This window comes from Grus americana, chromosome 4 (assembly GCF_028858705.1).
Source record: "Grus americana isolate bGruAme1 chromosome 4, bGruAme1.mat, whole genome shotgun sequence".
Classification (NCBI taxonomy): Eukaryota; Metazoa; Chordata; class Aves; order Gruiformes; family Gruidae; genus Grus; species Grus americana.
In genome coordinates, this window is record NC_072855.1 from 70,934,851 (window position 1) to 70,953,644 (window position 18,794).

Below are 18,794 nucleotides of genomic sequence, written 5' to 3' on the forward strand. Positions count from 1 at the left end.
GTAGTCAGCCGAGATATAAATGCCTGTTCCTGTGGGAATGGAAGCAGAGCTTTGAGATGTTTTGCCTCAACACTTTTTCGTATTTAACTTGATCTTCAGCAGTCTGTCCCCCCAGCTGCCTCATAGTCATTCCACTGCCACAGTCCTTCATCTCCTCCTCCTGAGTATAAGCAGCCAACAGGCTAAAGGTTATTAGCTCTCATATAATTTATTTTGCCCTTCAATCTTGACCATTTTGATAAGTCCCTGGCCTAGAAATCACCCCACTGCCCATGTTTCAAGACAGTTTTTGTTGGATCTTGAACACGATGCAAGGCAGCTCACCTAAAAGTTAACTAGAAGTGGATATCAACAATTGATATTGAGAAATAAAAATAGCCAAATAGGTCTTAGATTAACCATTGATGTTACAGTTTAGGGAAAGTAACGATGATGAATTACTTTGTGTTCTCTCCTGAATGAAAAGGTATTGGTTCTTGGGAGGAGCAGGAAGGAACCAAAGAGAGGATGGAGGATGTCGTTTCAACCAGTCCTTCCAAGGGTTGCTGTCATCAAGCAAAATATGTTTTCAGGATACGTTTGTGTTTCTTCCTTTTGTGCGTCAGGCCCCATAAAAAAGGTAAAGTAACCTGCTTTCAAGGTAATTTGAAGACTCCAGCGATCTTCATTATAGGCAGATAGATATAGATTTTAGATGAAAGGATAGGACAGCTGTAACATCTTCCTCCGTCCTGAGTTATCCAGGTACTAGGAGGGGAGCAAGTCAAGCTGGTTTTGGAAGTGTTTTGTTATATGCTCTTCATTTATGTGAGAGGTAAGATCTTCAGAAGTATCTTATTCTTTGTCACAATGGCTATGTGCTTACGTGTTTGTTATATTTTCGGATGGCTCGTAGTAAAAAGGATAGTAAGTTACTGTACTGTCTAGTAGTATGGAGCTAGCGCTCAGATCCCAGGCTGCTTGCACTGGATCTCTCTTGCCCCAAACCAGGAAAAAAATGCCTGACTGGTTTTCTCCCCTTCTGCCCTCCCCCCAGATATATGTATGTAGATCTTTAGAAAAGTTCTTTTTAACTGGTTGCGTTTGCACTTTACTGTGCAAGACAAATGTGTGTTATTATCAAAGGGAGTGGCATCCGCTTCAGCTGCTGCTGTTCAGTTTGACAGTGATCATGAATCAAAGCCATCAGCTGTCACAATTCAGACTGGTGCATTAAGTGAAATCAATGGCAATTTACATTAGTACATTGGGCTTTGACTGGCAGCAACTACAGTGGTCAAATTGCCTTTTTTTTTTTTTAGTGAGTTTCTCTGCCTTTTGCCAGTAACCTCTGGCTGCAAACCTTTAAATCCAGCCCAGCTTACACTGCGAGGGTTTGCAAGAGCCATTCTGATCCGCCATTCCCAAGGGCAGAAGATTAATTCATTTTTAATAATAGCAATAAGAATAATAGAAAACTAGTCTGGGGCTACCATGGGACACATGACATGGTTCAGAATACTTTTCAAATAAGAAAGCTGTTTCTGTAAAATGTGGAGGGCAGGTGGTTCCTAGTGGAAACTAAAAAGTGGATTATTAATCCATCTTTTCTGATAATAAGACCGGCTGAACCTTGTATGATAGTGATTACAACGGGCATAAAATGCCACACCAGAAATTACAGTTTAGAGTTCAATGCTGAGCACGGGTAAGAGAAGCAGTATTTTTTGTGTGTGCATTCAACTTCCTAAATGTGGAAGGAACATTTTTTGACACCATTATTACACCATAGCATTAAAAGTCTATGTATGTGTTCCTTTTCATTGCTTCTGTAATAGCCTATCCTGATTACTGTTTTTTTTTCTAGTTTTTTAACAGTACATCTATGAAAGAGGTATTCCTTGCTGAATTAACTATTGCAAGGACAAGCCCCATATCAATGTCCAACCACTCAATCCAGTCATAATGAGAGAGAGAGAGAGAGAGATTTATATCCAGTTATATATATAATGCCAAATTGTAGCAACTCACCTTGATTCCATCAGTTTTATCATCAGTGGTGGGAGATACAAAGGCACGATGTGATTCCAATGGTATTAGTTTAATGCTGTATGTCTTCAACTACGCTGTTACTGAAAACTGTCACAGCTCTAAGCAAGCTATATAAATATGAAACTAGTGAGACTGTTAGCAAAATAGCGTTATTTTATATAAAATACTTACACAGTTCATTGTTGGATTCATTTGAGATGCAGTGAAACAATTAGAAGCAGTGATTTCTCATTTTTTTAGCTACAAATTATAACTCCTAGTTAATATTTAAATTTATTGTTTATTTGCATGTATATAAATTTTGGATTTTGTTTTTTTTGAAATCTCAAACATTTTTTCTCAAGTTTTCCAAGGTCTGTTTTGAAATTTGCGATTATTTCTCCGTATGCCAAGAATAGTCATACATTTATAAACATATACAACATTTGTATTCATTTAGCTTAAAACCAATTCAAAAGATAAGATCTTAAGTATATTCCTTCCAAAAAATCAACATATTGTGTTGTCAGCTTACCATTGGAAACCTCATTCTGGACAGAATAGTTTTGATGTGGCCAGAAAACAAAACAAACAAACAAAACCCCTACTTATGTTGTTGTGAAGAATTTGTTCGCTTTAGAATTTAATTTTAAAAATTCCCTCTCCACGTCTGCCCTAGATAAAAATCTGTTCTGATTCCTTCTTGGATACCTTCCCTGAGCTGGATTTCTGTTCAGATTTCATTTAGTAGTCTTTGCATTTGTCTTAGAGGGCTTTCCATACTTCTCCTCCATTTCCAGCCAGTAGCAACCTTACTTGTTTTGTATATTGGCTTTGGTTCAGTTGATTCTCGAGTAGTTCTTTGTATATATTTTGTATGTATCCACTTGCAGATTGCAATCTAAAGTGTTGAAATTTAATTTACTGAAGAAATTCCTGCTGCCTGTCAATATGAGTAACAGTCAATCTTCCTTATTAGTCAGTCTCATAACAATTTTTTTTACATTGCAGTATGTAACTAACATGTTCTATATGTATTTTGTAGTAGCATATTCAATGCGTCATATTATTTTTGTACATAAGTCAAATGTTAACATCTTTTGCATAACTTTGGTTTTTTATGATTTATCTATGTGATAATCCTAACTTGATGTTTTGCTGCATACTATAGACTGTTATGAGAGCAATTTCTTTAGCAAAATTTGAGTGTCCAGAAGAAATGGACAACATTTGAGAATGGAGTAAATGTTACTTACATTTTAATTATGGAATACTAGTACACAAAATACATGTTGAACGAAGCGTCTTCTGAACCTAACTGCATCACGTAACTAAATATTGATTGGACTCTTGTTAGTGACTAGCAGAAGGTAGCCATTGGTAAGTTGATTCTTTCCTGCTTCAGGGAGATTTTCTGTTAGTCATGATCAAACACAACTTCCATCTGTTCTAGTCTAACCTCGTTATACCTGACCAAAACAGGAGCCATTGTAAATGTCGTCACTTTATTCACATAAGCACAGACTCTGGCCCAACATATTCACCCTTACTGTAGCATTCCCTAAATTTTTTATGATATCAGAATCTTTACTGGATTAGGTTGTATGAAATCATAAAAGTTACAAGTCACTTTACTATTTAGTCCTACTTTTCTGCCAGATTAATGACAAATAAATAATATTCTTTCTCTCTGGTCTTACTTAATTTCACCCCAGAGCATTGTTGCGTGATAGTTTGGAAGGACTTGTACGATTGTCATGAAAAGTGCCCTGAATGATTGTAAAAACTGCATCCTTCCAAATTTTGCAAGTGACAATACACCCACAACCTTTACTTTATTTGTTTTTACTCTTTGAATCGAACTGTTTCTAATGCTAGTCTCCTGATACCTGACAGATGAAAACAAATCCTAAATTGTATTGGGTCAGGTGAAGTTTGATACCACGAGGCAGCTCCGTATCCCGTCGTTGCTCAGGGTGACGGCCCAGACTGCCTCAGGGCATATCGCGCGGCTGTGTTTCATGACACCTTTGGCCCAAAGATTGAATAACCGTTAGCTTCCTTAGTCCGATCTTTTTACAATGTGAAACGCTTTGGACTCTATCACATTGCCTTGATCAACATTTTTAGCTGCGGTGACCATTTCCTTTAAAAGTGTGCCTATAAAAGACTTTAGGAAACAAAATATATCCGTCACAAAGGGAACAGTCTGTTGTTCAATGTGAGCAGAGATAACCGACCATTGACTTCATCCTCATTAGCTCCTATCATGTTTTATGTTAGTACTGTGTAATCATTATGTGATCCTTAAATATTTCACCTATTTTATTCCATTTATGTTTTTACATCTCTTAATGCCTCCAAAACATTGTTCCCATCTGCTTCTCCTACAACTAGCTGCTGTTGAAAAAAAAAACCATTGACTCTGCAATTTCTTTTTCTCTTGTTCCTGTGCATGGTAGTAGCGATGACAATGTTCACGTGCAAATTCATAAAGCCTTCTAAAAATCTTCCCCGCTGCCTCCCTCCCCCCCCCCCCCCCCCCCCCCCCCCCCAGTGCTTTTCTTACATAGCTTTTGGGGGGGTTAATAAAACCTGCATTCTTTGTCAGCAAAGTGAGCATCTCTAAATACTTGCGACGGGAAGGTTTAGGATGGTAATGATTCATGATGGGAATATTGGTCCTGTGAAAGAAAAGCAGCTGTTAGAAAAGACAAACACCGTCTAGTTCTCACTGGGTGATGCAAAAAGTTGCAGTTGTGAGGAACTTCTGCGTCCTTTTTCTCATTGCTCTTCCATTGAGTCTGGCATCTCACACCTACAAGAATAAATTTTTCACATTTGCAACGGGAATGGTCAAAGTCCAGAGTCTTTGCATTTATACTGTCCTGGGGGTGGCATTACCTTGCAATAAGATTTTAAGCTATCAGCAAGGTAGTTACAAACCAGGTGCTATCAAATTGCTAAATTGGTTAGGACTGATTAAAGAAAAATAAATAATTAAAAAAAACCCACAATTTTTAGGTTTGATGTGGAAACTGTGCAAGTTGTTAGTTTTTGTTTAGAGATCGTGCACCAGAGAAAGAAAACTGTTGTAAGAGCAGTCCCTGCATGAAAACCTATGCAAGTTGTGTAGAGATCTGTTACTGTCAGTCAGTTTTGCTTGTTCAAGCTTCTATATAAAACATACAACTGCTTGCAGGGAAAGATGAGACTAATCCATGCTTCCTTTGTTGGAGCAGGGGAGGGTAAGTTTGAGGCCAGTGGAAACTGAGGGGGAAACAGGATAAGGGACTTCAGTGAGAAGAAAAAAATAGAGGAAGGCAGGCACCAAATGGGGAGAATGAGAGGAGGTGCCTCATATTATTCCTGGAAAGTTTTAATCTTCACATTAACTTAGTAATTTGTAGGAAATTGCATATTAGATCAAGTAAGTGACCTAGTTTGCCTGGTACCCTTCCTTTGACAGTTGTCAGTTTAGAGGACTCCTACAGACGAGCCTGGAAACTAAATCAATTAGAAGTTGATGGATGCACTTGAGTCTTTGTGTCCCTTAATTAAAACTGCACTTGCGGTTATCCACTTAGAGTTTATATAAATAGATTTCATCTATATATATGTATGGCCACATATCTATACAGAGATGTGTGTGTATATATAAGAAGTGAACATTTCTTCATGTGATCATTTTTTTTTAAAAAAAGGCTTTTCAGGAGCACTTTTCTGTGCTCTCTCAGAGACCACAAAGTGATGCTCAATTATCAGACTGAGCTGACTGTTGTACATTTCTGCATGGTCTGAAGTATGGTCTAAATTTTTATTTTATTATATTTATTTTTGTTACAGCCTGCCTTCTCTATTCATTCACTATACCTAATGTCTTCCGTACTTTCTAAGTGAAGAGTGTCATTACCTTCCTTCAGTTGGGTTTACCTCTTTAGCCTCTTGTAGATACTCGTATTTAAAGACAAAGCAGTAGAAAGAGTGGAAAAGTGTGTACCAGATGGTACCTGAACCGGAATGAGTAGACTATGTCAAGCCTTAGCAACCTCTGTATTTTCACAAGTTCACTACGGCTGACAGAGACACTTAAGAGAAAGAAAAAAATTTTGCATTACAGATTTCAGAGGGATGGCTTTACTAAACTGACAAACCATTTCCCTGGACTTTTCTTGTATAAGGTTTTACCTTAAAACAGCAGTACCAAAGGTAACCGAATGTTATAATAATTGGATGTACCCCAACTTTGTATGTCCTTTCATTACCTACATGAAACACAGTATAAAACAGAACTGAAAAGGTAAAATGTTAGCTTATTTTTAACTCTGCATTGTGTTTGCTTGTATTTAGACTGCTTTTTTTCTTACTCCTTATTATAATTCACCCAGAAAATCAGCTCTTTGCAAACCAAAGTATGCATTGTTTGTGTTTGTGGGATTTGGATGAGTACATATTTAAATAAGGAAACATAATATGGGGATGGAAAACATCCTTTGTTTGCCAGTAAAGGATGCGGGCAATCACTGGAACATATGGAAATCCTTATTTGGTTGAAAAGCAATAGCTACATTTTATTAGACTGAAACAAGAAAAGCTGGTGCTTGGAAAGCTTTTAGTTTGGGTTTAGCTTTCACTGCTCACATCTGTAAAGTTCCTGGTTTTGAATGCTGGAAGGGATGGACCACGTGCAAAACAAAGAAACTTATGATTGAGGTCAGTAGTAAAAGAAGCATAGTAGCTGTATTGCACGTGATTTGGTAAAACCCGATGACTGGGTATATTCCATCGTTGTAGCTTTTCCAAGAGTGCTGGAATAGGCTCGGTACCTCTTCCTGCTGTGGGACTTGCTGCCTTAAACTACATCGAGTTGTATGTGCTGGGCTTGGCATGCATCTACTCTCTTTACACAGGTATTTTCCAGTTTACAAGGCGGATCCCTGACAATAACATGCAGAATATGAACTCCCTGGTAAGAAAGAAAAAAATAGCGAATAGAGGTTGAATAGGATTGCTTTTTCTCAGTCTATGAAATTGTAGTAAGGAAAAAAACCCAACAGGCTGGTTGCCAACTGAACTTAAAAACATGTGATAATAATGAATAATAGTGATATAATAAAATGGACATATTGTGATTTGTATCATTATTTTGATGAGATGACTGATGCGTGCAATGACTTCCTCTGCTGTCTGGTATTTCCTGTCATTGATGTGACCTTTGCAAGGCAGGCTGACAGCTTTATTCAAAGTGAATGTCTAACCACATATGCAATGTTTTCTTCCATATGGTTGTAAACACACAATTATTCAACGCATTAAAATTAGAAAAAAGAATCATGATCATCTTACCATGCAGTTTCTTAACCACTGAGAAACTGAGAAAAAGAAATTTGTGCAAGATCTGAGATGTAATTTACTGTATCCAAATTTGTAAAATACCATTCAGTTCATGGGCTTGAGTAGGGAAATCTGGCAGTGCACACAGATAAATGGTCCTTTGTTAATGAAGTTTATCCTCAAAATAACGAGGAGTCAGGCAGGACTTGAACTATACTTTCTTCCTTGCTAGTTGCTCAGATACTGAGACAGGGCTCTGTTTCATGACCTCTGTAACATACAGTTCCTTTCTGGCTAATTATAATTACTGCTGGTTTGAGACAGCTTAATAAACTCGTGGACATGGGATAAAACCTTTCCCCGTATAATCTACTGATAATAGGCACGTGAATAACTCCAGGTGAGCCAAAGCTGTTGGGTTTTAATCCCTAAATTTCATAAATCCTTTTGCTTCAGTCCTATCATCATGCCAGCGTGTATCTGAATTTTTCTGTAAGCTGCAATTTTTCTTTATAGGAAGAATCCACACTGTAAGTCATGCATAAAAGTAAGTGGATACATTTGGGGCAAACTGTGAAAATTACTTGGTTTTATTTATTTATTAGATGTAGCCCACAGTCATAAATATTTCAAATGTTCATAAGAGTACTTGTATTTGTAGGTACTGCACAGTGCGCTGCTATTAACTTAAAATACAGAAGAAGCGGAAAAAGGGCTAAAACACTTGAATATTCATTATTTTCCATCTTGACTATAAACAAGGTATGAATTAGTGGCTGCCCACATAAAAAATTAATTATATATGTCTACTGAAAATAATTAACAGCATACGTTGGTTAAGATGGATGAAATCTAAATCTAAAAGCATATTTTAACTGTCGGTCCCTGTTGGGAGATCACTTCGTTCAAAGTTCAGGTACCATTATCTTTGGGGAGAATAGAAGCCAACAGGGTAAGTGTCTCATGCACAGACGTGCATTTTTAGCCTGTCAATTCATTACTGTATGTTTGTCTTTCCTTTGGAAATATATTCTTTCCGTCACTGCCCTTAAGCTAGTCTGTGTCAGTTTTATTTATATTGAATAGTGATAATTTATTCAGAACTACTCTGGTTGACTCTAAGGATTGTTCACACGCTACTTCACATATTATGAATGGTGACGTATGGCTAATTACGGCTTTTGACTCAATTTTGAAAAAAAATCAGAAAATATTATTTTTTTTTAATTCTTATTTCAATACATTATTAAATCTCTTCCTTTAAGAGTTGGTGATACTATCTGTGCTAATGATGTTTGGACCCAAACACCTTAAGTCTAAAACTTTCCTCTTGGCCCATTTAAAATTGTAGATTGTTTTAAAGAACCCCCAGACTGACATTACTGAAAGATTTAAAAGAAAACGTAGAAAACAATCTGATGACAAAAGAGGCACGACAACGATCACGGATTGTTTCCCTGGCTCTTCAGTACTATGACAGAGAAGTGGTTTTGTCAGCAGAGTATAACTTAAGAATTCACATCCTGAACAAAGGAATATATGTTTTCATATACTTAACTATCATTAAAGAAAAAAAAAATCATCTAAAGTAGTCTACATACGCGTTTTTAATGCCTGCTGTAACTAGAATTTTCAAATTGTGACAAAGCTGCCTGTGTGTGATGACTGTGCGGATCGTTGTGATGCTGGAGGCTGCTACACACACTGCAATACAAATTGTTACGCGTAGGGAGGGACAAAATTTCTCTGGTTGTTGCCGCATGTCTTTTGTTTAGAAGCAGACTGCGTTCCTGACTAGACAGCGCTTCTCTGTCACTCTCACCTGGCCTTGTGGTTGTTAGGTGGGTTTGGGATGGTAACCCTCGTCAAAATACTGCGAGTGAAGAGCAGCCACTGCTACATCTTATACGCTAGACCAGTGATTAGCAGAAAAAGTAAATGTATTTTCATGCCAAGGTGTAGCTAACAGCCAGGAATGAGTTGTCACGGTACCCCTGTACTCCACCTACATGAGGAAATTTTGCTGTTTAAATTATGTTGTTGAATGTTGGTGGGGTTTTATTAAGCTTTGACTTTTTTTTTTAAATCTAGACCATTGTTTTTGAGGCAACCTTGTTTTCAAAGAGCTCTCTTCCTCAACTTTTCTGATCTCTATTCATTTTCCAGAGCGTTACTTCCCTGGATAACTGCAAAACGTTTTGGTAAAATTTAAATTCCATAAGAATTGATTCATAAAGCAATTTAGGTGGCAAACTCTTGTAGATTTAGAGTTGCTTGAATGTTTGATGAATTTCTGTACCAGTGATAAGAGTTGGTCTTTTTTCCTGAAAAAAGTCTGGAAAGAGTGTCAGAAGTAGAGCATGGCGAGTTTGGAAATAGGCAACTAGGAGCTTGAGTAAAAGCTGGAATACGTTTGTAACTTGCTGCCTGATGCCTCAATTGATTCTCTGTGTTGAGGATTTAGCTTTGATAATTCCCATTTTCCAGAATATTCCTTATTCATTGGTATGAAGAAGTAGAATAAAATATTTTTATAATGAATTTTAAATAGCTACTGCATGTATTCTCTCCATTTCTTTAAAGCATTATTTAGAGTTGTCCTGGTTTCAGCTGGGATAGAGTTAATTTTCTTCCTAGTAGCAGGTATAGTGCTGTGTTTTGGATTTGGGATGAGAATAACGCTGATAACACACTGTTGGTTTGGTTGTTGCTGGGCAATGCTTACACCAAGTCAAGGACTTTTCAGCTTCTCATACTGCTCCACCAGCGAGGAGGCTGGGGGTGTGCAAGGAGCTGGGAGGGGACACGGCCAGGAGAGCTGACCCCAACTGGTCAAAGGGATATTCCATACCATATGGCATCATGATCTATATGTAACTGGGGGGAAGCTGGCCGGGGGCTGCACTGTGGCTTGGGAACTGGCTGGGCATCAGTCAACAGGTGGTGAGCAACTGTGCTGTGCATCACTTCTTGTTGTTGTTGTTATTCTTTATTATTATTATTCTCTTCTTTTTCTGTCATATTAAACTATCTTTATCTCAACCCAGGAACTTTAACCTTTTTTTTTTCCTCCCCCACAATTCTCTCCCTCATCCCACTGGTGAGGAGGAGGAGTGAGCAAATGGCTGTGTGGTTGTGTTAGCTGCTGGCCAGGTTAAACCACCACAATAGTGTATAAATATGCATGTGCTTGTAACGTCTAATGTATACAAGCTTATACTATGTGACATTTAATGTCCATAGTGTTCAAAAGCTCTGTTCTGGCTAACAATTTCCTTCCCTATGTTAGTATAAGGCAATATAATGTTCAAATATATTTGAAGAACGGGTCCCGCTAAAGCAGGTTAAAGTGTTTTAATTGATTGATCTTGCCAGGTAAACGAACTGTTCTTTCTTACCAGGTTCACAGCTAATATCTTTTCAATTTGTGGCTGCAGGGAGGTATATATGCTTGGAGTTATACATTGTCATTGATCACATGATATCTTCCCTGATTTCCTTCGTCGTGTTGTGTGTATGTTCGTGCATATGCAGATGGCTGTCAGTTGGGTCTCTGACGTTTAGATATTTCTGTCTCATGGAACTTATCCTGCAGTTGTAAACTGTGGCTGGTACACAGCATTTTATAAGATTTGTTATGATTTGTGCATGTTTTAATGTCTGACAATTTAATAACTACATGCTACTTCTCTTCTGCTACATAATGCTGAACAATAACTACACTTGAAGGTTTGTATTTTCTGCATGTTATTAAAAGGAAAGGTATGCCTCAAGGCGGTTTGTAATAATTCTGCCGTCAAAGGCAGAAATCAGAAGGGACAAAACTGATCTGACATTGCTTCGGCTCCTGTGAAACAGTAAACGTATTAACTTTGGTTCATTTGTGAAGTAGACATAATTTGGGATTAAATATTACAGCGTATGTAATAAGGGTTTACTTCTTTAAACCACTGGAGCAGCGCTGTTGAAAATACTGAACCATGGAGATGCTGGAACAAGTACTGTTGTTTGGGGGGTTTGTTTGTCTTCTTCCTGTTCAGGCATTCAGTACAAATTGTTAAAAACATAGTCTCATCTAGTTTTGCTCTCACAGAAAATGAAAATGTTTTCTTACCTGATTTAAGACATAATATGCTATTACAGTTATTCATATATATTTGACCTGTCAAAGTTAATTCTGTTAAAATTTATAGTGTAGTAATCCTGTCAGATATCCTTGAATTAGAAAAATTCCTAAACGTTTGCTTGGTTTGGAGGAGGCTCTTGAATTTCCATGTCTACACTGTAGGAATGTTCTGACCACAGGCTCTCGATACCCAGGAAAGAGTCTGTCTCTCCCTTTCTTTCCCATTTATCTCTTCTTTTCTTTGGAGAGAAACACCCCTATGTGTGTAGCTCTTTTTATAAGCAAAAGATATTATGATTTTATTTGTTTGCAGCCTCCCACGTTACTCTGCCCCCTTTCCCTAGGGTAATTCAAAAGTCTGTATTTCCGATACACAGCCTGGGGGCTTGTATGGGCTTTTTTTTTTTTGTTTTCTCTCCTCTCCTCTCCTGATATCCAGCCTTAGTTTCAGTGACCTGGCCTTTTGAAGTGGAATAATATTCCTCATGAGAATTTCCTACTAGATCTACTGCTGAACTCGATGAATATATGATCTTTCTTGGTAGCAAAATGGGAGCTGACTACCTTTGAATCTAGCCAAGAATTTAGGAAAATCTTGCTTATAAGTAACTGTTTGCCTAACAAACCTCTTTTGGCTTTAAACTCCATACATAATTAAGTGCTTTTTTGGTCTCGGGCCAGGAGCCTCAGCACCATGCACAATCATATCATTGGTTTGCTGGTGTGCCGTTACTTCTCATAAGGCTGATGCCATAAATCTCTTCATGCTTTACGGCAGATTACAGGTAGCAGACTCCCTTGACTTGCCTCTTAAAATGGTCAGCAAAAAGTTGCAGAGTTCCCAGGGCTCAACTGATTTCCCCCTGTGACATCTACACTTATTGCAGGAAAGATGATACGTCTTCATATCTCCAGGATCTCATAAATGCGTAAGGAAACATATAACGCACAAGCTGCTGGCATTTCAGGAACTTTTGCGTATTTTATGTACTTAGAGGCTTGAGCAGTCATTTGATTATGCAATTTGACCTCCCGCATATTTAGAGGGCCATTAAACTGCTCTGTTACCTATGCATTAAGCTCTGTAGCTTGTGTCCTGTTGCTTTCAGGATCCTCTAGAACAAACTTCTTTTATTTCTCAAAACTTAATGTCTAAAGTTCATTTTCTAAACTCTACAGTTAGCTGTAAGTTGCATACCTAAATAACACGATCCTCCAAAAAGGCTAGGAAATCAGCAACATCCACTGAAAGACAAAGAATATCTACCCTAGCAAGTTCTGGAGAGCCAAGGCTATTGCAGATATTTGCACTATATTTTGAGATTAAAAATAGGATCGTGCTATAGAAATAAAAAATGGCAATTTCTGACGTTCCACCTAGCAATGAAACAGCCCTTCTTTCGTAGGGTACTGCTCTCTCATGGCTGCAATACAGCTAGTCGAGATATAAAATCACACAATTAGTTGACAGAATATTTCTCACCTGACATTCATTCTATCATTGGTCAAATACCTGAAGAGCAATAGTATAAGATTAGTCTAAAAAAAAAATAAAAATCTTTGCACCAACTTATTTAACATGACAGTTGCTGATTTGTTGTTGTCTTACTTGAAGCTTTCTGTATGTGTAAATGCTTTTAAACTCTTAGAAGTCCAGTCCTGTTGACAGTAACAGCTGATTATTTTCGTTTGGTATTAACAGAATGTGAAGCAGGATTTTCCATTTAGTTTGGCTGTGAATCCTTTTTACCAATGAACTACTTGTACATTTAAAAATTAGTAAATTGGATTTCCCATTTAAAGTACTAATTTAGAAAGGAAATATAGAAAAATAGGATAGTAATGCCCGAAGAATTCAGTGGACATAGCACTATTGAATGGTGATTTGCTTGCCGGCTTATTAGTGTGTGCTGTTGCTTCAGAACAGACGTTCTAGTGAGCATACAGATGTGTGACAGGTTATGATAATCTAAGTTAAATCCAGAAAAGTGACCAAAAACCTTGCCTGATTTATTTCAGCTTTAATAACAGCATTTGTATCATGTAAAAGTAACAATATATCAAAAAACATAGAATGCAAGTTTTATGGTTGTTAACAATCTATTTCATAGATTTATTTAATTCCATTTTGGAATAGAATGCAAGGGTGCATTAAGAATACTGGTTTGGTGATATTTATAATCGTATATGATAGCGTGGCCAGAGTATCTATTTTCGGTGGTTGTTTTCCTCTCCATATATGTGTTTTTCTTCTTCCTGCGGTCCCTTTTCTTTTATTCCCACTGCATTAGGGAGGTCATTATTATTTTCTGCCAAAGGCTTGACTTGTATGCATTTTGGATATGTTTGCAGCATACTTATTCTTAATGTTAACAGTCCCGACTAGTTTTGTCAGATTGTCAGCTTTACATATAATCTCACATAAAAACTTGCGTTTGGTTCTAATCTCTAAAATGCTACCAAAAAATTAAAAATCTGTAAAGATAAGGCTTCTTATGGGCTTAGCTGAAATCTATTTTGTTACGAAACCAGTTATTTTTCCCTTCTCCTTTTCTTGTTTTGATTATGGATTTTATAAATGCTGCTGGTTTATTAGCAAAGATACAAGATAAATACATTACGATTCTTCTGCTCTCTAGTTGTATGTTTAAAGCTCAGAACTCAGTTTTTCACAATAGAATTTTGCTCACTACTGATAAATCAAAAAATGTAAATAATGGGGACAAAACCCCACAGAAAATTGGTATCTAACTAGATTTTTCCACTCCATAAAAAGTTTTTGTGTCCAGCACATTCAAAACACTCTCATGTTGAAATTATTCAGAACAATGACAGATACACTTCAGATCATTTTCCTGATAATCCAGGCAGTCACCTGTGAAGTTGAACAGTCAGATGATAAATTTGTATTCTGCACGACCGCAGGTGATCCAGACAAGGGATCGCTTCTTCCACAACCTACATGAATAATCTAACCACTGGGTTTATAAACTCAGCCTTTTTCTTGTTGGTCCAGTGAATAGTGAGGTGTCTGAATAGTTTTCCTGCAAGTCTTGAGAGACCGAATCAACGTTGAATATTGAGATGGTTCAGAATAAGAACTAGAACATCTGCTTTTCTTCCAGGGTTTAGACTGTGTACTGCTGTTAAGAATTTTACCAAAAAAGTTATTCCCTGAATTTTTTTCCTTAAAAAGTCTTGAAACTGGTTGAGTCTTCCCATGAGAACTTTGTATATCAACAGATCGTGTTCTCTGATTAAAACGAACACCCTCCCAATGTTCTGCTTTAGTAAAGAAAAAAAAAAAAATACTGTTCTGACCAGCCCAGGAATTTATGAAGGCACAAAAACATGTCTGTTTAACCATCCTCCCTCTTTTTTCTTTTCTTCTCCTCTCCCCCCAACCCCCAAATCTTGTAATTAAAATAAGTGACACAATTGTAACTTGTTGTCAGAGCTATCCATAGGGAAATTCTTTATTGCTATAGAATTCTACTATCTTGATAAGTTTTTATACCTTAATAACCTTTTTTACTATCCATCTGTCTTTGTTAAAGATGCCTAATTGTGAAAATCTTACACTTCCAAATACAAAGCTCAAAACACAAAATGAAAAAAAAAACCCAAGCAAACAGAAACCAAAACAAAAAAACCAAACCCAGCCTGAAATTTTAAGACTGATCTTACGTAAAGGTGAAACAATCCTTTGTTTCTCAGAGAAGCGTGAACAAACATGCTAATATTTCAAATGCAAAATCCATTAATACTTTTGCTTGCAGGCTGGAAAACAGTGAATTATTTCTTGGAAAAACCCACACTGTGTTTAATGCGCTGTGACCATGTATCTATTAATGGTCCGCTGGCTCTGATCCCCAAACCAAATCTAAATACGCACGAAAAATAGTTTTTAAAAAGAGGAATAGCTTTCTGTTCTATTAAATTACATTAATTTCACTCCACCAGGCTTTAAATTCTGTTCCTTTAAATTGTGATGGAAAAAGGCACACGAGCATTGGGCCACTGAGACTTTTGTTTCTGCTGATGTCAAAAGAATTTATACGCAGGGGAAAGTGGAAAAAAATTGCTGAAATATAGTAATATATAAAATACAAATATGCAAAATAGGTACATTAAACTCTATAAATAATAGTTAATTGAACTGGGGCTTGCTTTAATTTAATTAGATGTGGTGCTCTGGTACTTATGCCCAGAAAATGTTCTCGTCTTAAGGTCATTGTTTCTATAAAATGCTAACGTTCGAAAGGTTTTCTCCCATTTCAGTTGTCTGTGCAACCATTAATCCTGTGGTTTGTAGGGTTAAACACTAGGAACAACGAAACAATTTGGGATTCCTTTTATTGTAAGCTTTTGCTAGTAATAAGAATGCTGATTTGAGTACTATAACTCCCATTGTCTCTCCTGGAGAACACAATTCCATGTCATCTAAGTGTTCTCTACCCCAGAAATATGTTTTAATAGAACGAAAAAATATACTGGTTAATCTAGTTTTTAATTTATCTTTCACTTTCTCACTCTCTCTAATCAGATTTTAAGCTCTCTGAGACAGAAGCTGTCTTTGTAAACAAAGCCTTAGTAATAATTATGCCTCTGAAGAAAATGGCGATATTTGAGAGCATAAGATGATTTTTTTCCCCTTCTCTTGTATTTGTAGCAAGTGTCACTTCCATTTAGTATGCGATATAAAAGAATATTTTTCTGTCAGTTATATCTGGTGTCGCATGTATGGATCACATAGGATGAAGTTCCCCCAGTATAAGTGAGTTGACTCAGAGTTAGGTTTGTGAATGAAGTAGAAAAAGAACCTCACTGTTTTCCAAAACTGGTTCCTAATACTGAAGGTGATAAAAGTGGAAACCTCAAAAATAGACACAGATACAGCAGAGGATAACATTTCAAGGCAAAAACTTATCTTCAGGTGAGTTCAATTTTGTGCGTTTTTGCTTTTAAAATACTTTGGTATTTTGCAAGGAGAATTGGAAGATTAACTTTGCAGAATAATAAAGTAAATATTACTTGAAACGTGGCAAAAAAACCCCTAAGCAATTGCACGCTAAGGTATATAAACAAGTTTTTTCAGAACTTTTGTTTTGCAGCCATGAATGGGTGGGGCTGACATGCTGAAGCAAACCGTCATAAAAAAGACAACCCTCAAAGCAAAGAACAACGACAGAGGGCATTCCATGCTTATTAAGGACTTCCAGACATTAATTTCTCAGTTGAAAAAAAGAAAAGGTTATTTAGAAACTGATCATCCTGCACATTTTTCTAGGACCTAACTGTTAAGTACCCACAAGGGGCATAAACATATTCAACCAATAAACCAAGTTTAACAACTCTCATAAAGATTTGAGACAGAATAAGATGCAGAACAGTTACCAATAAATATTCTTGTTCTGCGATTCTAAGAGCTATGGTGGAGTTCCAAGTGAGCAGCAGATGGAAAGTGATCAGAAAGTCATGATTCCACAGGATCGTTCTAAGGTGGTTTTCTTCCCTTGCAGTTTGCGGTTTCGCTCTTCCCATGCTCTTGTCAGGTGATTTTGCTGCGAATGTAAATAAAGGTAAAGCTGTTTACACCTGGCATTTTGAATAATCCTTTTGTCTTGGGCACAGGTGGAGAAACACAAGATGCAAGAGAATGGTGTAACTGCAAAATTTAGCTATTAATTCTTCTGAGAACTGCCAGTAACTTGTCCGGGGAGGTCATCGTTTCTTTCTTACAGCTGACAACTGTTTCTAGAAGTGTTGTGGGAGCCTTATTGCCTTGCTTTTCCTTAAGAGAGTGCAGAAAGGATTTTTTGTTTGTTTGTTGATTTAAAAATGATACCTAATGTTGGACTTTCCTTCCTCCTAGATTTTTTTCTGTGGATCTTTTTCTAAGGTCCAGTACAATTCTACTGTGTCTGAGAACCAATCTTTAAGGAGAGCTTCACTGGTCTGAAGAAAGACCCAACACCAGGACTTTCATCTACACCTAGGTTTCTAGAGAACTTGACATTTTCTAGGTAAGCTTTGTTCCATATAGAGTGAGAGAGAGAGAGAGAGATATATATATATTTTGCTTCCGAGGGATCTTTTACAAAGTGTAATGTTTTTGTTGGGTAAAGGCTGGAATTCCTTTTCTTCAGCTATTTGTTGGGTTTTTTGCTCCATAAATAAAGTAATGCTTCATTGTCAGGTATATCACTAGTTTGACAATTAAACGAAAACAAAGCAGGAGAAAACAAATCCTTTTGGTAGCACGTCTTCCAAGCTGACTAGTGCTGCTTCGTGGCCAATCTCACCCGAGCGACTTGCTGCGCGTCAGAGCGGTGGCAGCAGTCTCCGACAGGCACGCGTCTTCGCAGGGCTGAGAAGCGAAGAACTTGGAAGTCGGATTGCTAGAGAGCAGCCTGTTGTTGCATGAGTTCATGTGATGTTCTCCGTGACACCAATGTCAACTGAAATCAGGCTGGAAAGAGGGTTTTGAAAAAGCTGGACTCTAAGAATGGAATAACTCATCTTTCTTCCGTTGGCAATGGTGGAACTGCAATGGCAAAGCATGACAGTATGCGGATATGAAAATCCTCTTACAAATATTAAAATTTAGATTAAAATGTGCTTGCCTGTGTAGCAGATCTGTCTTCTGTGGTAACTATCAACGTTTATGGCAATTATCTTATAAGAATATGTATGGAGGCATAAACGCATACTTTGAGAATTAAAAGAAAAATACATCTAAAATACTTCATTGTAATATGGAAACGTCTATTTATCTTCATCTAGGTTTTGAAACTGAATACCAGCGCACTGTAAAAATATATGAATGTCATTAGTTTGGTATGGATGAAAAATTTATTTTCTATTTAGATGGAACAGCAAATAATATTTACTAACATCATAAGATGGACAGTTGTCCATAAAAGAGCAAAAAGTAGTTAAAGTGTTTAGGATCATTATAGCAAGTAGTTGTAGAGTTTTGATTTTGTAGGTTTGCATACTTCTCTATCATTTCAATCAAGTTTTGATGTTAAAGTGACTAGTTCACATGAAAGTCTCTGCCGGTAGATTTGTAGCTGTGATCTTATATGGTAGGAGCAGGTCTCTAGACTGTCACAGTCATTGTTTCTTTTCATCGTGACACTCAAATGCATCGTCTCAACAGAACTTTTCTGTCAATGTGATGCGATTGTTGTGACATCCGCAAGCCCCTGAAGTTTACGGGAAATTGGCATTCATAATATCCGGTAAAGGGACTGTGGTATGTGCTTAGTGATTCTTTTTAACTCACTGTAGCTACTTCGGCCGTACATCAAAGGCATTT

General features: G+C 37.1%; 1 long non-coding RNA gene across 1 annotated transcript in view; it reads left to right on the forward strand.

Annotated features, from left to right (window-relative positions):
• The first annotated feature begins 720 nt into the window (after positions 1–720).
• Positions 721–18,794, forward strand: part of LOC129206124 (uncharacterized) — a 30,116-nt gene continuing 12,042 nt past the window's right edge. Inside the window, exons 1-2 of the long non-coding RNA XR_008577005.1 lie at positions 721–814; positions 17,346–17,496. This is a non-coding gene — a long non-coding RNA (uncharacterized LOC129206124). The remainder of the gene's footprint in view (positions 815–17,345; positions 17,497–18,794) is intronic.